Consider the following 22,892-nt stretch of genomic DNA (forward strand, 5'->3'; position numbering starts at 1 on the left):
AAAAAATAATATTTCTGAGAAAAATATTAAAAGGTATTATCAAGAACAGTCATAGATTATTCATCTATTGATACTGACCTTTAAATGCCTAATCACCCCTTTCCATTCTGAATTAGCATTTTCAAAACTAAAGATTTGATTAATATTGCTCTGAGTTCTGCATTTGATTCTATTCTATTTACACCTAAAATCAATCTTTGCAAAAAGCAGTGAAGACTCCTTTTGGACTTTGTATGATTTTTGTAAATTATGCAGACTTCTTTCCTGATTCTTCAACCTTGTCCCAAGTATTTAATTCTCCTAAACTACCAAGGTATGTGCCAAGTATGATCATCAAATTCAAGCTGCCTTTGTAATTCAACATATTAGCTTTCACCTAGCAACTGATCTTCTGAAATATTAATCTCTAGCCCTAATTTGTTCTTCTATGGCCCTAACTCAAATTTTCCATCATGTTTGGCATAGGAACTGAGGACTACCTTTTAAAAATTGCTGTTGTCAAATCTTTCCAGTCTCAAGGGATAATTCTGTTATGAGTTACCCATGAATTTAGTACCTAATGTAGGGCGAATGTGTACCATATAAAACAACTATTTCCTTAAGTCTCCTCAAATCTAACATGTCTTTCAGATTCCACTTAACTTCTTCATAACCTTGTCAGTACCCATCATCTCCTGGTAGGCCTTGTATAGTTGCTTTTCTAAAAACCTTGGACCACCCCTCTTCAGTTTCCTCATGCAATGACATGGTAGGTTCTTGTCTAAATTTCTCTGTCTCTAAGTATTTTTCTTATTTCCATCTATCAATCTTTCTAAGATTTGTAACTTGTCAATCTACTTTTCATATCTGATATAATCTCAAACTATTTTTTCATGTTTGACCCCGAAACATTGACTATTAAGGATAAAATATGAATTACCAGAATGATAGTAGTTATAATTGGTATTTTGTCAGTCTCAATTAAGTCATTTATCTTTTCAATTTCTATGTCTATTTTCAAGCCATTAAAATAGAACATAATACAGAATCTTAATGCCCTGTCTTATGATATTTTCCATCCTAAGTGTTGGAAAGATTTTTCCTTTTAATATTATTAATTCTCTCCTTGAGGGTCAACTGGTGTCTTACCAAATCTGAAGGCACCCCAGTTTGTCTGCATCTGGTGTGATTTCTCTTGGGTGGTTAAGCCAAATTGGAGCACAAAATGTTCTCTAACAAAATCTCAGCTGTTTGATTTTTACCAATGAACACTCAGTAGCCAGATGCCGAGGTGAAAGCCTGCTAGCTCAGAGAGGCAGAGAAAGCACCTAGATGATCTTCTTCCTTAGCTGATATCCTACTAGCACTGCCTCTCTCTCACAGCATCTCAAACAACCTCTTTCAAACACAACATGCCTCTCTCCTATTTCCTGGGTATCTCTGTATTCATCTTCCTGACTCTCTCTTATTCTGTATGTTTCTTTTTCTTAATAATCCTATACTCATTTTCTTTCACTGGTTGTTTTCTCCTGCATTTTGACATATGGTTGATTTTATTTAATTCTTTTTTACAATATTCAAGCAGAAAGCTCTTTGATTAAAGGTGTGTGTTATGGCCAAACCACCCTACAACTAAAAACAGCTTTTTGCAATAAATAACACAATCTCAGGTTTTAGAGTGTAATCAAATATCCAAGAATCCACATGCACAACTACATTCATAGACACATGATACATAAACGTGTCAGAATAATTAGGACTAATGAGTTTTGTTTTTCATCCATTTAAACAGGGAGTGGAAATAGAGGTTGGTATATTAAAGCAGTGCCATTTAGTTTTGGTGGTGTGTGCTTTTATTACCATATATTATGTATCACTGGAGTATACCTTGATCTTTTTATTCCCTTTAATCTTCTCATATTAAATCTACCTTGCTTTTCTTTCTCTGTCATCTTATAACAGAAAGTAAGGTGATGAGGTTCTGGTCTTCTTTTCTAAACACAGGAGCTCACAACAAGAACCTCTTTCTATTGTCACATGTGTTATGAGGTCTGATGTGTCGTGGCTTTGTTTTAATACATTTAAAATATTTCCAAATTTCCCTCTTGGCTCCTTTTCTGAACTCCCTTCTTCCTGAAAATTTACAAATGAGTTATTTTGCACATCTGAGGTTTCCTATAATATGTACTTCTAATTTCATTCTGTTCCTGTTTCTATATAAAGTGCTGTGGATTGAGCTCTGGGTAGCATGTATCCTATTCGGCAGACTGTCTGGAGGGCCATGAAGGGAATGTGCATCTGTGATGGAAAGAGAACATTCTAGATAACTGTGTTCTTGTGCTTCTCCTGTGTTGCCCAGTGAAGTGTCTTATTTGCTTCTGCCAATATTAAATGTGAAGTGCCATCATCTCAACCTATTATTCAGAATTTTCACCTTCACTTCTATAAATTTTTATACTGTCACTAAGGATATAAATACCAATGTACATACTAGCATATTTTCTATAGCTCCAATAGCCAATAGGAACACATTTTTATCTTGAGGATATTTTTCTAACTATATTTTCTTTGCTGTTTGAAAGGTTGCTCAGCCTTTCCTGCAGCTGCTACATCTCTAACCTGTGACTTTTTTCTTACTATTTAATCTAATCTATGTTTCTCTTGGATCTAAATGTATTCTGTAAACAATACACACTCAACTCAAGTCCAATTCACCTTCCTTTTTTTCTTTAAACCGATCTGGCAATTTTCTGCCTTTTGTTGGGGTTTAAAACCTTACTGACATCTAATACTATTTATTACTATAGTTGAGCTTGCGCTTTATGTTTTATTTCTTTGCATCATATTTGTTTTGTTTCTTTGCTCCCTCATCGATTCCTCAATACCTTCTTTTGGGGTTAGCAAACATTATTTTTTGAAAATTTTTTATTAGATATTTTCTTTATTTACATTTCAAATGTTATCCCTTTTCCTGGATTCCCCTCTGAAAACCCCCTATCCCATCCCCTCCTTCTGCTTCTATGAGAGTGTTTCCCCACCCACTCCCACCTCACCATTCTGGCATACCCCTACACTGGGCCATCGAAACTTTACAGGACCAAGGACCTCTCTTCCCATTGATATCTGACAAGAACCTCTGCTATATACACGGCTGGAACCATTGGTCACTCCATGTGTACTCTTTTGTTGGTGGTTTAGTGCTCGGGAGTTCTTGGGGCTGGGAGGGTCTGGTTGATTGATATTTTTAATGCTACCTTTTGGTACTCTTGGTAATCGCTTCTCAGGTTTATATCAGTATCTGCTCAGGACTCATAAGACACAACTCAACTTACAGGAAAAAAAACTTTGAATTTGCACTAACTTAATCTTATTAGTACATCATTCCTCTATAGCTCTACTCATATTCTCCATTTTTTATAATATTATATATTGATATACAAACATCCTTTATGTTCAAAGGTAAATTGTTAAAATACCGATATGTGTAATTTTTGAGAGTTAAGAAAATTAAAAGAAGAAAGTGGTTTACTCTAATGGTTTCTTTTAATATGAGCTTTCCCTTCGATCCTTGATTTTTTTTTAATCTGTACTTATGGATAAAACTTGAAATCATTTCCTTACCAGAAAAGATATTTGCTTCCAGTCAACACATTTTCTGAAATTGACATATATTGTAATTCTGTGTGTTACAGATTCTATACATGATTATATATGCTCATATATACATTATACATACATATATATACATATGTACACACATATACATGTATAAGTAATAAATATTTTATAATTACATAGTACTTTTTATAAACACACTCTGTTCTTTGAATTATGATTTGAAGTTATTTGCCTTTTGCCTGTGGAATTTCTTTCCATATTTTACTATAAGACAGTCTACCTTTCATATTTGAAGGTAGTTTCACTATGTAGAGGACTTTTGGACTTAGAGTTGCATAGCTTTCTTTTTCACTTTGATAATCTTTTACTATGACCATTTCATCTTCATTGTTTTCAAAAGTGTCACTAATGATTGTACTGAGGCACCCTTGTAAGTACTAAGTTGTTTTTTCTCATAAGCTCTTAGCACTACATGTCTGCTCATGGGTCACCTTTGTTTATAATTCTTCAATTTATTAAACTTCACAGCTGAGTTAATTTTATTAAATTTTTGGTTTCTGAGCATTATTGAAAACAGCATACATTTATTTTTCTCCAAGCCAAAGACACTCAGTTTTTTTAACTGCCCTTCAGTGGATGTTAATGAATTGTGTGAATATGAATTGCTTCATTTTCTAAATTCTATTAGGACCATCTATAGAGACATTAAGTGGCCCTTTATGTAATTTTAATAGGATTATTTGTGAAACATCCACTAGATTCTTTGAGAGCTACTTATGTTACCATGATCAATGTCCATTATCTTTTCTATCATTCATTTTCTATTGAATTAATACTTTTTATTAATAATATAACAAATTTCTCATTTTTAAAGAACATTTGTTTCTCAGCTTTCCTTAAGCTATCATTATATTTGCCATTTGATCATCACAAAGTTTCCTAAGTTTGGCCTCTGGTTTGCAACTGAGTCCTATCAAATACCATTAGGGAGACAGCAACTGCATCAGAACTAAGGCCATGACAACCATAATGGTGACATCATATTTCATTAGTTAGGCAGCAACTGTAGCAAGTGACAACCATAGTGGTGACATCATACCCCATTAGTTAGGCAGTAACTGCAACATAACTAAGGCATCAAGATACTGCACACAATACTCAACCAGGCAGAATAAGGATGCAACGGATATCTGATTCTGGAACTAAGAGGACAAGTCCAAGCTGGAGAAAGACATTTAAGAGATATTATATTTAGTTAATATTTAGAAAATGAGCTACCCAAGAATGACTGCCCCATAATTTTCTCAATATAGTACTTGTAAGGTAGATTCAAAAACATATCTAACAGTTCACCCACCATAATCAAGTATTCTTCATTACAGAGACACTGGGAAGATTTAATGTATGTAAATGAATAAATGTAATCTGTCACTTAAATGGACTCAATGACAGAAACCACATGGTCATTTCCTTAAATGTTTTTTTAAAAAGGCCCTTGATAAAATCCAACATCCCTTCATGACAAAAGTTCTGGAGAATATAAGATACACACAAAAAAAATCATGCTAAATAAAGAAAAACTAAAAGTAGTTTCACAAAAACCAGGAACAAGACAAGGATATCCAGTCTAGCCATTCTTGTTCAACATCATGCCTGAAGTATTGGCTAAAACACTAAGACAAAATGGGGAGGAAAGGGGGAATACAAGCAAAGAAGAAAGGAGGCAAGATATCCTTACTTTCGGGTAATATGACACTCTATGTAAAGAACCCTAAAGATCCCACCACAAATCTCGTAAGTCTGACAAACACATTTATTAAGAAACAGGAGTACATATCTAACACGTAAGTTCAACAGCCTTCTTATATAACGATGACACTCTCACCAAAAGCAAGGCCAAGGAAACAGCTCTATTCACAATAACCTAAAAAACAAAACTAAAATCTTGGGAAACAATCTGAAGAAATGGATAAAGATTTGTACAATCCGACCTTAAAAACACTAAAGGATAAAATACTAAAAGACAGGCCTTCCTCCCATGATTATGGATTGTTAAAACTGATATTGTGGAGATGCCCATCCTACCAAGAGCAATCTACAAACTCAGTAAAATTGCCATTAAAATCCCAATATAATTTGTCATCAAAATTGAAAAAATAATCTTAAAATCCCAATATAATTCTTCATCAAAATTGAAAAAAATAATCTTAAAATTTATATGGAAACACAGAACACCAAGAACTGCCAAAACAATCCTAAACAATAAAATCACTGCTGGTGGTATCACCATTCCTGATTTGAAGTTATATTAAAATCATATCATTATAAACATTATTTTACTGCCATAAAAACAGATACTTTGACCAATGAAATGCAATCGAGTTTTCACATATAAGTTCATGCAATTACGACCACCATATTTTTAATTCTTTTTACAATGAGACAAAAACAACAACAAGTGGGCATCAAAGGTGAAAAGACCAGCGTCACTTAGCAATGGAGCAGGACAAATAACATAACTACATGCAGAAAAATAAAACAAATTCTCATTTGTCATCCAGCACAAAACTGAACTCAAAATGGATCAAAATGGCCTATTGGTCTGAACCTGTTATAGAAGGAACCTGGGATTATATATCAATTTATAGGCATAGAAAGGGTCTTTCTGAACAGAACTCTGGTATCACACAATATCAAAACCGACAATTAAAAAATGAGACTTCTTTAAATGAAAAACCTTCTAAACAGCAAAGGATATTATAATTTGAGTAAGGGACATACTAGAAATCAGAGAATATCTTTACCCACTACAAACTTGGCAAGCTTTGGTGTCCATGGATGTCCAAGATCAAAACTTTACAACATATCCAAAACTCAAACTTTAGTACAAACAAACAAACAAAAACAAAGCAAAACAAAATAAACCAACAAAATCCAATTAAAATTCATGCATGGATAAAAACAGAGTTTCCAAAAGAGAAAAATATAATGGCCAAGATGTTTTCAAATGCTCAAAATCTTTACCCATCAAGAGAATACAATGTAAATTAAAGCTATTTTTATTTCATCTTACTATAGTAAGAATGGCTAAGAGTTAAAGAAGGAAACAAATTCTGATGTGTATATGGAGTGTGTTGGTCTGAATGAAAATGGATCCTCTAGGGTCAGATGTTTAGGTGCTTAGTCTCCATTTGGAATTCTTTTTGAGAAGGATTAGGTGATATGGCCTTGTTGAAAGTGGGGTGACACTGGGATTGAGCTTTGATGTTTCTAAAGCTCACACCAGGCCCAGTGTGGCTTTCTGTCTGTGAATCAGGATGTAAAGCTGCTACTGCAGGGCCATGTCTGTCTGCCCCCCACCATGATGATAAATCACAGTTAAATGCTTTATAAGACTTGCTTTGGTGTCTTTTCACAGCAAGAGAATATAGATAGACTAAGACATGGGGAGAAGGGAACACTTATTAGTGCTGAGAATGCAAACTCATGCAGGTACTATAGGAATTAGTGTGGAGTTTCCTAAGAAAGCTACAACTAGATCTACCCTAAGATCCAGCTATACTACTCCTAGGCATATTCCTGAAGAAAATTCTACATTTTCTACACAGAGATACTTGCTTATCCATGTTCATGGCTGTTCTACTCATAATAGCTAGGAAATGAAGTAACAAGGAATTCTGTCAATGGATGAATGTATAATGAAAATGTGGTTCATATGCACAATAGAATAGTATTCAATTGTAACCCTCCTGGTTTGAAGCCTGCCTCTGATAGCCACACCTCTCTGCCCATCTCCTGCTATTTGCCACGCCTCCAACCTGGTTCCAGTTACATTCGAAAGCTCCACCTCTACAGAGTAAAAAGGAAGTCGCTGATTGGACTGAGATGCTGACGTACTTGGGGGGAGTGGTTTTTGCCCCAGGTATTATACCTGTTGGGGGAACAAAGGATTATGATTAAAGGTTCAAGATGACTGAGTGACCACAGCTCATGTTGTCTAATTTTTATCCTCCCACGTGGGTAAGGTACAATATGGCTAGCCTACCTCGTCTTATCTCTCTTATCTCTTTCATCTCCTCCTATCTATTTCTAACTCCATATTTCCAGGTAACCCATTCCTTAACATTGGTGCTGGTAGACAACACTCAACTGTAAAGAAAAATTACATTGTGAAATTTGCTAGTAAGTGGATGGATCCAGAAATCATTCTGAATGAATTTATTCAGACTCAGGAAGAAAAATGCCATATGTTCTATTTCATATGTGAATCCTATATTTGAATTTTCAGTATGTGTATTTAAATTGGAGTACCCATAGATACCAGGAAACTGGCAAAATGCCAAGGGCAGGGGGCATTCAAGGAAAAGGAGATAGAAAATGGGAAGTGTGGATGTGAAATGATGAATAATGAAACAAGAAGGATCAAATGGGGTGGCAGGTGTGGAAGGAAGATAAACAAAGGAGTATGGGAGAGTTAGATAACAGTAAAGACTTTTAGTAATGGCATATAAATGTATATATATGTACATGTAGTAACTTTACATAGAGTTACCCTGTCATGGGAAGTGGACATAATGCCATCTTCCCTAGACAACATAGGCTATCAAATTCAAAGGCCAGTGCCAGGTATGGGTTTTTGAGGTTCGCTCAGTGGAGTCATATAACTCCAAATTATAGGCTGTCACTATTGCTCTTGATTACCCTCTACAACATGATGTTAATACCCTAATGTGGAACAAAGGTCATGTCCAAGCTATAAATCACTGAGAAATCGAGTTGCTACTAACTTTTGTCATCCCTTCTGGCTTCTTTTAGTGCTGATGGTGTCAGAGGTATGCATGGTACCATATGGAAGGTCATATAGTCTTTCCTACCTGTGAACTCTGGGAGTTACAATGATAACCAGCATGACATGATATGCTAATTGATGCAACAGTGGCAGAAATGGTATGGAAGTTACCAACTATACTTTTTGCTTGGATTTCAGGCCAGATTTACAAGATGGCGCCCATCCTTAATACTGTTAACTAGACCACAAACATATGACTGGCTATGTCAGTGGCCCAGTAAGAAAACCTAGTACTTTTATTCTGATAAATGGGCATAGTGATAAACTGTTCCTTCAGTTATTATCTGTATGCGCTTAATTGGTACATTTCAAAATTACCATCAGAGAAACCACATTTACAATTAACGGTGATTAATACATAGGCCAACAATTAGTCAATATCCAGGAAATAAGAGACTGGAGTGTTCAGTAATATATTGGATAAGTGAATTTTACTCCTTCCCCTACAGAGCTCAGGTATCACAAAAAAGAGGGTGTGGGAATATTTTAATGCCAGAGGGAACTGATGTCTTCAGTACCTGCTGACTATAAGGGCATGGTTATACATATATACTCACTGCAGCTTAAACTCTATGCATAAGATTTGCACAAGACCAACTAAGCCAAAATTCCCATTGATGGTGGAGGAGTTCCTGATGTTGCACTCCTGTTTGAGAACCTATTGTCAGCTGATGGCCACCAAGGGAGGGATAGTTGAGTTTCTTCAGGATCATGGCCTCTGAGGAGCTGCCCATGCTCCAGCAGATAGTCCCACATTCATGCACATATAGAGAGAGAGCACCAAATAGATGAGAGAGAGAGAGAGAGAGAGAGAGAAAGAGAGAGAGAGAGAGAGAGAGAGAGAGCAAATGAACTTGAGAAGAAAACATTGCAGGAGGCACAGAGAAGAAATTGATGGGCAAAGAATTAGAAGTAGACTTGATCCAATACATTACATACATATATAGATGTTAAATAAAACCTTTAAAAATAATAAAGTGTATTATGTTAAAATTAGTTTAGTATATATAAAACCTTTAGTATTCCAATGAAAATGCCCTGGATCGTTTAGACTCTGGGAACAAAAGCCAAATTTATATTACATGATGAGTGTAAATGCATCAAAATTTAATTAGAAAAGGCTTCACTAGTTGTTACTTTAAACCTGAAACTATGTGTTTCCATGTACAAAAGTCAGGACCTGAATATTTAGATATTTTAGTAGAGAATTATTGAAATATCATTGAAGAGTAGAATAAAATCTCTTGATAAGCTGAGATGAACTATGTGGTCAACACACAGCTGTCATTCAGATGCTGTGTCTGACTGACAAATTTTGGCATAAACTGGTAGTTATAATCCCCAATAAGAACTCATCCCAAAACCTCTTTTAAAAAATTTTAAAACTTCACCAATTAAAACAAACAGTCAATTTAAATATATAATACAAGTGCCTAGCCACTCACTGTAAGGAACGAAAGCCTATCACTGAAAAGGCAGGGTGTGGTACAAGAGCATTACCTGTAAAGATAAGATCACTACACCACTCCTGGCAGAGCTCTCGTCTCCAGTGTGAAAGGGCCGAGCATGGGTTCCCAGTGACGTCTCCCCCACCTCTAAAATTAATAAGGATAAGTAAAAAGAAGTAATACAAAGCAAAGGCCCAAGCTGCTAAGAAAGATAGTTCAACTCCACCTGAAGAGAAAAAAAAAATGTCAAGAAAACATATTAGACAGTTACAGATTTCTTCATATTGCTTCTAACTGCAAAGTTACATAATCTTAGAATTTTTATCACTAATCTGTAAATGTATTTTAGAATAATGACATCATGGCCATAGATAGAAGATTAACTTTTAATACTCAGTGTATCCTTTTCCTTCATAGTTGACTCTGATAATGTTACTGTACTTCAGAATCAGGAATTGATTTATGTACCATAACAAATGGGAAAACCTTCCAAATGAGATGGTTTGGATTATGTGAACAGCAGTGTGGAAGAAGAAATCTTCTCCTGGGGAAAGAGGAAGGGACATCCGCCTTTGCAGCCTCAGAGCTGCAGAGTTTCTCCACTCTTTAAGAAGGTTTCAGCTCCCACAATGATCCCTATTAGAACAACTCACTAGTTCTCTGGCATGCAGACCTTCTCGGAAGGACTAGCAGGTGACTTCCAGTGCTTTAGATCATGCAGAGTTACACTGTTCTACACAATTGCAGCTTTGATAAAAGTGACAGGGGCAATTCCTTTAGCCTGTTATGAAGACTTTCTGGAGCTTTATCAAAGTGCTAACACCTCCTCTTAGGGACTGATCAGAGTCTTTTCCCAATAGGTTTGACACTTTTCTTGTACGGTGTTGATACTGAAGGCAAAACAACACTTAAGAAACCTCTGTTAAGTGAGTGTCAAAGGTAAAACCCGCACACTGGCATGGGTTTCTTTTGCTTAGTCCCTTTACACTAGAAAATAGCTATACTTTTCCCGTGTCTCTCCTTCCGTGGCTGCTTACTGGACAATGAGAGCTCACACTACAAGCTTCAATCTACAGAGGGAGGCAGCTCCTACCCTCTGAAGCCTGTAACTTCATGAAGCCTGTAACACATTTACTTTGTTTTTTCCCAGAACGGTGCATATTATAACTGGGAACAGTTGAGTACTTTCTATTTTTGTATGAGGGGAGCAATTGAGCTGAAGCCACCTGTTGGACATTGCCAGCTGTGACATCGACCTTTGCAGCCTAAGTTTATCCACACTTTTTAAAAATGTTCATACGATGTTCTATATTAAAACAACTCAGTAGTTCTTTTTGTTTTTTTTTTAAACTCTTCTGATACAGAAAAGGAAACTGAGACCAGAATGGTTAACTGACATACATTTATATGTGATATTTCTGGGTATAATCTCATATTATTATCATCTCATATTATCTCATATATACCTTTCTCCACTATTAGCTATCTTTATGCAACAATGCCCAACATAATCAAGATCCTTTCATTTGTTCTCTCCCAAACCATAACTCATGAGCCTAATAGGTTAAAAGGACTCATTTAACATTTATATATAACATGAATAATTTAGTTAGAAAATGGGATGACAATAAGGAAAAACATATAGAAAAATCACGGGTTGTAACATTTGGAAATTCCTTATTTTTCATGAAAGTTATACAACATTGTTTTGCAATATGGCTGGGGGAAGCATAGCAACGGCATTACAGCATGAAGGTAACATATAGTTTAGGCTTTTTACTTTTGTCCCTCAAGATTGTTGAATCAATGGAAGAGATTTGGACTGAGATGGAGTCTGTGGTGTCTGTCTTGCTGCATGGCTGCATGTCACCGTGTGTTTATGACAGGACATTTAGCCTTAGCTATTATTTATTTCATTGAATTTCACAGTCAGACAGGTGCATATTTGTAAGCTTATGTGAGCTTCTTCATTAGCTTTGCATCTTATGATTGGTGAGCCATGGACCACTCTACCAGGAGAGTTTGATCTTAGTATCATGGTGCTTAGTCCTATGGTCCTTCCTATGGTCTTTTAGTTTTCATAATTCTACTTTATTCTTCTATATACACATAAGTTCTAGAAAGCATTTTTCCTCCTTACTCTTGAGACTGATTAAAAGAATATATGTTTCAGACAAAAGGTGGAAACTTGACAACATGCTTCTGACTATCATCTCCCAGCCATATCATGGACCTAGAAATGGAGAAGTGCAGTTTCTGCACTTTCAGGAGCCCTGCCTACAAATAAAGTAATTTTGAGATCATTTTTCTGCTTTGAAAGGTTCCAAGGGTAACTAGGAAATATTGCTGTTACTTTGACACATTTTCAATAACCTTTAAGATCTTTATAGCTCTCTTCTTAAGCCCTAATGCATTCTATATCTTCTGTCATATCAAACGTCTTAAAGTGGAGCTTTATTTTATCACTTCAGTTTGACGATTCCTTCAATGATTCTCTACTGCTCATTATATTAAATTTGGAGTTCAAGGCTCTCTATAGCCCAGGTTCATCACTCACTATGATATACCATTTATTTGAAGTGCCAGTCAGGCCAGGCCACTCCAACATTGTTGAGTGAATGGCACAAGTCCTCTTTTGTTTTAGCCCATGTAATTCTTTCTCTTCAATTTCTTTTTTATTAATTATTTTATTTGTTTACTTTCTAAATGTTCACCCCTCCCAGAGTTCTTTACCCCATTTCCCCTCTTCTTTGTCTTCCTCAAGCATCCCCCTTCCTGGGACATCAAGTCTCTACAGGATTAGGTGCATCCTCTTCCACTAAGGCCAGACAAGGCAGTCCTATGTACTGCTACAAATGTACTGAGGGATGTAAGCCAGTCTATGTATGCCTTTTGTTTTGTGGCTCAGTCTCTGGGAGCTCCCAGGGGTCTGGGTTAGTTGAGAGTGTTGTTCTTCCTATGGGGTTGCCATCCACTTCAGCTCCTTCAGTCCATCTCCTAACCCTTCCATTTGGGTCCCTGACTTCAGTCCAAATCGTTGGCTGTAAGTATCTGCGTCTGTTTCACACAGCTGCTAGTAGAACCTCTCAGAGGATAGGGCTTGCTAGTCTTCATACTTTCATATGGCAAGAAGTTGCTTTATCTATGTATGCCTTGGTTCTTACTAATTAGAATCAGATGTAAAAATATGTCTTAACAGACTTTTTGGTGCAACCCAATAAGCAGAGATGAGATACACACCATCAGTTTTGTTCTCATCAGCATGATCATCATCACCACCTCCACCATCAAAATGTTGCTGCTATCTAAATGACATTATACCTGCTATGAGTATTTTCTACATGTGTCTTTTCCTCCATCTGATCTGCATAATTCATAAATCTTTGTAGGTCATTCTCAGTTGTTTAGTCTATACTTTTGGCAAAGCTTCAGCCAAGATTTCCAACTACTTATATTCTAGAAACCTAAGAAGACTCCTGTCTCGCCCAAGAACTCTCTACGTTTGGGCTGCTAGTTTTCTGGGATATACTTTCTTGCCATACTCTTTCATATTTTCTCACATTGGCTCATTATACCTATTCATAGAACTTATACCAGCTCATATTCATGCCTGACAGTATACTTTTCTCAGACATCTTCAGATTCATCTCAGCTCACAGTGTAGTTCCATTTCCCAGATAGTCATTCCTATTAATTCAACAGTAATCCTATTATAGATGTGAAAATAACTATTGAGTGCAAAAGCGAGAACAATTAGCAAGTAATGTCAAGAACTTTTTAAATGCATATGCTTGCCCGATATCATGCAGTACATTTTATTTAAGCTTTATAGCATTAGTTTATTAGTTTTCTATAACTTAAGGAACTTCTACTCATGAAAATGGAGTCCGAAGCTCATAGAAATTAAATACATTTCCTTGATTATCTAATTGGAGACAACTGAGTTTTCAACAGCTCTAAAACTTGTCTGCCTCCTGCCTCTCAGTTAAAGACACCTGAGATAAAGTGAAAATAATGTTAAAAAAAAATCTGATATCCAAATGCTTCTGACATAATTCATGTAGTTTGAGGAACACCAATCTTGAAAAATTTATGTTGATAGAAGCCCAGACTTACATTTGTGGTTGTTCCTACAACTAGATATTTGGTGCAGTCTCTAGTTGAGGGCTGATGAAATCTCAAGTGTCTCTTTAATTATATTGTGTTGTCTTCTTCTTCCAGACTGAATCTCATTGTCTATAATTACTGATTCTACTTGTACGTGTAGCTTCCAGTCTTCAATGTTCCTGAAATGTCCTGTAGATGTAAATGTAAGATTCAATTTCTCAGCTCTAGTTTTGTGTCTTGACGGAAAGTTAGACAGGAGAGGCATAGAATGCTCAGTGTTGAATTGCCCTGATTTTGCCGGGGTTTTTGAACAAATAACCCAGGTATATTTTTTGGAATGGTCTTTCAAATGTAAATATCCCCAGGGAAACAGGAAATAGAAGAAAAACAGTGAGCCCTATAGTTCAAAGCAGAGAGAGTATCTAACGGTAATAAGCCTAGCCAGGCCGGAGGTAACGACTGAATTATATCCCTTTAAAATCGATTAATATCAATGCTCACTAAAAGACTTCTATGCCTTCAAGACCTGAAAGCTTAAATTGGAAAAGTATGTTGGCATCTCTGAAAAACTTCACCATGGGAGAGGGGGGGAAATTACAACCTTTGTGCTCAGGTGGCCACACAGTACTTGGCAGGGCTGGGAAAACAGTGTCTAGTACAGTTCCTCCCTGCTGGGTCCGAGCATCACACTCATGCTTCAGAGACCAAAGGACTACCCACACTCCTGCATTACTTCATTACTACTGCAGACCAAAGTCCGGAATGGAGGTAATGCATGAAGATTTTGTAATTCATTATTATTTAGTGAAAAATACCTTCACAGACCATCTATGGAGAATGAATCAAAAGTCAGAGGAAGGAGAAAACCTCTGTGAAACTGGAGTTTGTGTTGACAAGTAAGAGTTAAGGTGAAACAAATCAGGCTTGAGCAGTCCTACTGATGTTACTGGAAGGACAAGAATTTCTAGGAGAGTGGTAAGATTGCAGTCAGAGATGAAAAGAAAACAGTATATTTTATATTTTATTTAGTCTGTGCCTGTGGACAATACAGTGGAAGGCTCCTCTGATGCAACTCCCATGATGGTAGGGGTCTTTCTTGTTCCTAGTCCTTGAGAAAGTTTGCAGTCCCCATCCTTGAGGGATTCAGTGTTCTGGGTAACTGCATTGGTTTCTCTCCTGCCCATGTGTTGCAGGCTATACAGATTCTTAACAGGCCAAGCAAGTTTTTATAACGTGTGTCATTTCTTTCTTTACTCTCCCACAACCATTGCATGGATAATAATTGAAAATGAAATACAGTTCTAGGATATAATTTCAAAGTTGCTCTCTTCCATTAAGGCTTACACATAATTTATCTTTCCTATATTTGGAACTTAGATATGTCTTTGTGCAAAGTGAGTTGTTGATTACATGATCACTCTATTTATCTCTGTTACAGCACCAGTAATTTATATAGAAAATATACTGGTCCCTAAGGCTGCTTGCTCCTGGTTTCAGAAACCTCAAAATAAAATCAAGATCAATGTGTATATAATGGGAGGTTATAAGTTTTCAGGAAACTTCCTTTAATACACCCTTTTTAATTTGAAGAAGAAAAGGTGCCAACAATAGAAAGTTATAATGTTTGAATCTGTTTCTAATTGGTAGAGTTCACAGAAGCAGTGTTCTGAACTGCTTCAGTAGCACCATTCAGCTTTTCTCAGTTCAAAATGGGAAAGCAATACAAATTGTTATTGATAGTGCCTGAAAAGTATCACTCAATGGCCTCAGAAGTTGAGAATCCATTAGAAGGTAGCTTCCCTATTCATGCCTATGTTTCAAGCTCATGAAATTATGAGTTTCGTCTGGTGTAATACAATGTTTAGAGGTAAGAAATTGAGCACCAGTTATAGATGTTTTACCCCAAGTTATATGAAAGACTCCAGATATCTCAATCTCTAGTATTGTAGTGATGATAATAATTAGTAGTCTCTTAAAGCATCCTTTGGTGAACATCCAGCTGAGCGATGGAAAGACTCATCACAACTGAGTAGAGGTAAGACGTGCTGAACGAATGCATTATGTGGACAACAGCAGAAGCAGCGGGAATCCTGTTTCCACCCAGAATTTGGTATGGGGAAGGGTAGAGGTGACTCTGCACTCAAGAGCACTGGTTGCTCTTCTAGAAGAACTGGGTTCTGTTCCCAGCACCAGCTGGCAGCTCACGAATGCCTGTAACTATAGTCCAGGGGATCTAACACACACAGTACATATACAAACACACAAATAGATGGAACACACATTCAAATAAAATAAAAATAATGGATAAAAATTTAAAAAGAAAAAATAATTTAGTCTGTATCCATCCGAACTGGCTAAAGCCTAATTCTTCTTGACTGAAGTCAATTAAAAGCAAGAAGGGAGCAAGGACTTCTCAATGCAATGATACATGTAAGTCAGGAAGCCTTTTTTTTTCTTTTTTCTCCAGCTCCAGAATACTAAATGACCACAGGAAAAGCACTTCTCTCTTCTGGCCCCAAGTTTCCTTATTTGTAAATTAGAGATAATGTATTGCCCTTTTTGTTCACTACACAGGATTACTAACAAGACTAACTATAACAGTTTGTTGAAGGAATGTTATAACAGACAAGAGTGTGCATACATATTCAAATACCTTAACTTCTCACTATGTCTTCTAGCTTGCACCAGGTGGCCCCCTCTCTAACAGAGAACATAGAGATTCTATTTTCTGTTTGTCCAGCTCCCTGGCTCCTGTTAACTAATCCAGTGACATTCAATGGGCTCTTAGTTATTTGATTTCTTGTTTTAGTCTCAAATTAGCAAAAGAATCCGTTTGTCTAGAGAACTTCTGTCATGTTTAGATAACTTAGCTATTGACTTGGCTGCAGATGAGCACTTTCTCTAAGGGTGAGCAGAGTGGAATGGGAATGAAAAGGCTTTGCAACTTCAGCTAAACAGGAGATAACTCTGGTGCATCATTAACTGCATTGCAGTTTCTTGTTGGTTTTGTCAGCACTGTCAGAAATCTTACTTCATAGATTTTTTTCCATGGTATATAAACCATTTCTCCACTTTCCTTTTTGCAGGTATTTCTAGTAAGAGAATCCATAAGACGTGTTGTCTCAGGATGTGCTTCTCAGCTCACCTAATATGAACCTTAAACTTTGGATAATGAAACTGAAGCCCATCATAAAAGATAAATTTATCACATCAAGCAGTATTCAGTAGATTGTGTTGGATCTGCAGCTTTATTGTTCATGCAAGACATCAGGATATAATTAACTTTTTAAGTTCATAGTAATAAATGCCACTTGATTATCAAATGAGCTAGAAAAATGTTTAAATGCTTACTGATCTTTACATAATTTTATTCATGGGTATAAGAAAAATATATTTTGGATGATGAAATTACTGACCTATATCTCTCAGGCAACTCATTTCTCTCAAGAATTTCTACATATATGATAATCAAAATATCTTGATTCTTTGGAGATTTTTCAAATTCTAAATAATTGTTAGAGAAGATAAGTTAGGAAGGGTGATTACTGAATTGATCAGCTTTGTTCTCTGTTTCAAAAAAAGGACTGCTGGTCAAAGTCTCTTTCTCATAGACTCCTATGAATCATACATGTTGAGAATGCCGTTTTCCACGGCACCTACTCATATAAAGAAGTCTAGCTTGATTTTATTGCCAAAGATTGTGAAGCATGTTCAGTGGGGTGAGAGTTCTGTTTAGAATATGCCCAGGTCCTTGTGTATAGCAAGGGACAGTGAGGTTTGTGATCTGCTTCCAATGAGATGAGGCTCCCATGATCACAGGATGAGATTCATCTTTTGTCCTCCCTGAAGGCTTAGATTTTTCAAAATATATTTTAATAAGGGTTCTTTTTTCCACTGGATGGTTTTATCTCCTTTGTCAGAGATCCAGTGGCCATAGGTATGTGGGTTCATTTCTGGGTCTTCAATTCTATTCCATTGATCTACCTGCCTGTCACTACCAATACCATGCAGTTTTTATCACAATAGCTGTCTCCGGAGAGGCTCTGACACTACCCAACTAATATAGAAGTGGAGGCTCACAGCCATCCATTGGGCTGAGCACAGGGTCCCCAATGAAGGAGTTAGAGAAAGGACCCAAGGAGCTGAAGGGTTTGCAGCCTCTTAGGACGAACAACAATATGAACTACCTAGTACCCTCAGAGCTCCCAGGGACTAAACCATCAACCAAAGAGTACACATGGTGGGACTATTGGCTCTAGCAGCATATGTATAGCAGAAGATGGCCGAGTGAGTTATCAGTGGGAGGAGAGGACCTCAGCCCTGTGAAGGTTCTATGCCCCAGTGTAGGGGAATGCCAGGGCCAGGAAGCAGGAGAGGGTGGGTTAGTGATCAGGGGGAGTGGGGAGGGAACAGGGGTTTGTTTTTGTTTTTTTATTTTTTTTTTGGAGGGGAACCTGGGAAAGGAGATATTGTATGACATATAAATAAAGAAAACATCTAATACAAATTTTATTTTATAAGTGCAGAAAAAATATTATATACATAAAATATATTTTCGATCAATAAAAAAATTTTAGACTTTTAAAAGAAATAAGGGTTCTTATACATTTTAACCTCCCTTCTAGCCCACCACCTACCAGAGGTAGTGGAAACTAAAGGACACATGAGAATGTGAACCTGTTTAGAAATAGTTCTTTGGGGTTTTATTGACAGGATATCAGCAGTTTAGTTCACATAAATCAGCAGCAGTAGCTAGATCCACTTGAAAACACCAAGAGTCAGCAATGGCAGTTTAGTCCAGTAGAAACCACAAGGCTCTGCCAATCACCCCGAGTCTGGGGAAGTGGCCAGAAGCTGCTGGAATACCACGAGGAGTCCTTTGGTGCATTTCTCTCTCCAAACTCACAACAAACGATGATCAGCAAAGAAGGCAAGGTGAACCAATGCCACGGCATCATCCACTGTCTCTTGGGATATACTTATACCCTTCCCAAACATCATGTGTCCTCCCAAGCATCTGCTCCAGCAAAATAGCACATGTCCTTTTCCTAGGCAGCTTCTAGAAGAACACCACAGGTCTGCTTCAGCAAAACATCCCCTCCCAAGACAGTTTCCAGAAAAACATCACATGACACAATTAAACCACAATTTCTCCAAAGAAACTAGAAATTTCCACTTTACCTCTCAAACTCAAACAGCTGGCTTAAATGTTCTCTGTTCTTTCAATTTCAAGAAATGATTCTTTGTTTTTTCTAAGTTCTCTGTCTCTCTTTATCCCTCTGTCTGTCTCTGTCTCTCTCTGCATGTCTATCTCTGTTTCTTTTTTGTGCATGTATCATATATTCAAATATTCAACCCAGTGCCTTCTACTCTGAAAGAGTAAGAGAGAGAAGGAAAGTGCTTTAATCAGGAAAAGTATAGTTCAGGGATGTGTGTGACAGGTAAAAGTGAAGTTGTTACCTGCCAGGATAGTAGGAGTATAGAATGGACAGTGTTATAAAAACTAATGCTAATCACTAATAATATTGACAGCTCAAACCCAACTTGGTATAATTGAAAGACTCATCGTAGTGGCATTTATTATCATTCTATCTGGGATTCTCCACTTGTCTTTTGCATTCATCGTCTTACTGTTTTCTACTCATTTCTGTTAATATGTTGTCTCCTTTACAGAGCTTCATTTGACTTCAATTACAACTGGCCCATGTCACTCTCTATTTCTCTCTAACTGGTAGTATTCTGCTTGCAGAGAATTGTAATTACATGTGTGATCTTTTGATACACACACACACACACACACACACACACACACAATCATCTGTCTTACTGTCTTGTGAATTCTGTGACTGGTTGTTCTTTTCCTGTATGATGAGATTTATTATAATTCTTGTGCTTCCAGAACTTTAGTAAAACACCAGCAGCCTGTTAGTCTGCCTTTAGATAGGCGCTTGATTCTGTTTGTCACTGTAGTTTTGAAAGGCAGAATTTCTAATGGAACTATCAAGAGTAGTGTCATGCTTGGAAGATAGGAAGTGGCATTAACCAGGGTAGTCTCAACTCTGTTCTCAGTGTGACAATGTGCTGGAAACTTTTTAAGGTTTTGGGCAGCAGCCATCTTTCTGAGGGCAAATCTGACTCGAGGGCAGCACGTTACAAACCGTACTCCCAGCCTCACAAGAGGCTGCCTCAAGAAGTGCTCCAAGTTGAGGTACTTTTAGGAACTGTGCCTACTTTTCTGTCTTTTGAACATCATCATGCATTTCAGCTATTAAATGTTCTGCCAAGTTTTGTAGTAAAATAGCCTGTTAAACTTTGTTTAACCTTGCTCTTTCTGAACTAATTTGATCTCAGAATTCATTTGGTGCATATTACCAGTTATAATTATATGGTCTTAGAACTCTGTGGAAATGGTTTGGAAAAGACTGGCCTGCTCTCTTTTTTGGAGATCATGAGCGCGACACTCTACTCACATCTGCGGGTCAGTATTTCTTCTCACTCTAACCAACTTGTATCCCGAGAGCTTCATAGAGAACAACACAGAAGCGGGCACGATTTCCACATTCAACTTTGGGATTTGGCTTTCCAAAACTTTCCCAAGCTCCTTTTCGTAGAACAACAACCTCAAATATTCTGTTAGTGATAAAAAAATAAAAGAGAGAATATTTGTTTTTTTTTTTTTATAAAAAAAAGTTTTTGTTTTGTAGGTATGGTAAGAAAATAAAAAGAAATAACAAGCAAGATAGAATGATATAGATGTTGATAATTAGACATTATGATTATTGGAATTTATAACAAAGAACTATAGAAGAGTCAGATAGGCAGGAGAAATCTAGATCAAGCAGGAAGGAACAATTGCTACACTTAGAAGAACCACACCAAATAAGTGAAGTTAAATTCAATATACAAGTGCTTCCGGGTATAATGCATAATAACTCTAGTTTTGGTGTAGTTTGAGACTGTGACTAGGTATTTTGTAATAAAATCATTTTGCTGTTGCTTAGCCAGAAGGTAAGGGAGTCTGAAGGACATATAAGAGGTCAGATGATATGTACGCTTTCAGAGATGTGTGGCTGAACTAACCTTCAGCAGGCTTGAGAAACCCAGGGCTTCAGCTCTGCTTCTTATTAGAGTCTCGAGAAGCCACACCAGTAGGTAAGGTTCTTCCCTTACCATGTCAGGATTCCTGAGCTCCAGAGAGTTCACATCCATTTCTGGCAACACCAGCGGGTGGACAACAGGTTGTGTTTAGGTCGCTCATGGAGTTTGGGGAAGAATTAGAAATGATCAAAATAAAACCTTGATAAACTTCAAGAACAATGAAGTTATTAGCATTAGTGAGGCCAAGATCTCTTTGGTCTTCTGTGGACTAGAATGCTCTGTCCGTGTAAATATGTTTATTGAACACTTAATCTGAAACCAACGTGAAAATTACCTCCCTATGGCTTTGGAAACAGAAGGAGGTGGGTTTGGCTCAGGCTCTTCCCCAGCCTTAGAGCGAGCAATCACGTCCCCATTTCAATTTCCCAGATTCCCTTGCCAGCAAAGGACTGCTGGAGAAAATAAAGTGTTCCCATTAAATCTTTATAAGTTAGGAAGGGATTTGGTGCACTATCAAAGCCTCGTCAGTGGCTTTTTAAATGGTAGATGAGGTTATTCTTTGCATGTTTTATAAAGTTATCTCATTTGCATTAAATATGTATTGTGTGTATTCAGTTATTTCACACCAACTATGTGATGGTGCCAGTAATTTTGCCTTCTGTCCCGCAGGTCCCATCTCCTGTCCCTCCCCAGCAGTACACAGCTCCCCATGGGTTCCAGGGAAAATTGGGCAGCTCTACAGTTGAAATGATGTGTTTCCCCGAGTCTCATTTTTAAGGAGGCTTTATCAGGTTTAATTAGACAGCTGCCATCTCCTGTGGCTTGCAGTATATATTTAAGGAGAGAAACATGAGTCGTCCTCTGTAAAATGAAAAACAATGTCATCAAAGCTGTCTCTCCTGTGGTCTGCTGGCCCTTTACCCACAGTCTAGATACATGTTCAAACTCCTTTCAGGATTCTGTGGAGAGTTTCTCAGCAAAGACGCACAAGATGTGTTGGCGTTGATGGCTGTGTTTTTATAGCAAAATGTCTAAAGTGGATTAAAAACTTCAGTAAGGAAATAACTTGGCACAGAGAAGACCGATTAGTGTCCTCTGGAGTGAGGGAAGTTTGACCCCCAAAAGACAATGCTCGATATACTTTGCACTTTCCATTAGTTCTGGTAATACTGTCCTAGGGTGGCTTATCCTTAAAAGACTGTGAACGTATGAGTTTAGAGAAAGACAGAAATGCAGGGAGGGACAGGAGGAAAGAGACTAACAACCAGCCGTGGAGAGTGGTGGCTTTTCCCCTGTTCAGCTTTGGTGACTCATTAGTCCTGATTTTTTCATTTTCTTCTACATTGCCCTTGATATTTGTGAACTGTTTCTAGACCATCTGAGAATCATTTCCTTTTGCTGTGATGAAATATAATGGCAGAAGCAACTGAGGAAAAAAAATGTTTATTTGGCTCACAATTCCAGGTTATAGACCATTATTGCAGACAGGTGGAAGAAACTCAAATAAACTACTCAGATCCTTGGTTAAGAAAAGAGAGAATAACTGCATATGTGCTGGGCCTTAGTTCCATCTCTCTTTCTGTCTCTTTTCAGCCCAGAACTCAGTCATGAAATGACGCTGTTCAGATTATGGGGAATCATCTCACCTCAGTAAATCTAAGAAGAGAATCCTCCACAGACTTGTCCACCCTATTCTAGACTAGACAATTCCTCATGGAGACTGTCTAGTTGACAGTTAAAATTACACACTACACAAACATCCCTGGATCTTTTTTTTTTTTGAAGCAAACTTT

General features: G+C 37.2%; 1 long non-coding RNA gene across 1 annotated transcript in view; it reads right to left on the minus strand.

Moving 5' to 3' along the window:
• Positions 1–22,892, minus strand: part of LOC116087739 — a 48,960-nt gene that overhangs the window by 21,409 nt on the left and 4,659 nt on the right. Inside the window, exons 2-4 of the long non-coding RNA XR_004117601.1 lie at positions 20,472–20,631; positions 14,011–14,190; positions 9,947–10,120 (exon numbers count right to left, since the gene is read on the minus strand). This is a non-coding gene — a long non-coding RNA (uncharacterized LOC116087739). The remainder of the gene's footprint in view (positions 1–9,946; positions 10,121–14,010; positions 14,191–20,471; positions 20,632–22,892) is intronic.

The sequence above is a fragment of the Mastomys coucha genome, unplaced genomic scaffold, assembly GCF_008632895.1.
Source record: "Mastomys coucha isolate ucsf_1 unplaced genomic scaffold, UCSF_Mcou_1 pScaffold13, whole genome shotgun sequence".
Lineage (NCBI taxonomy): Eukaryota > Metazoa > Chordata > Mammalia > Rodentia > Muridae > Mastomys > Mastomys coucha.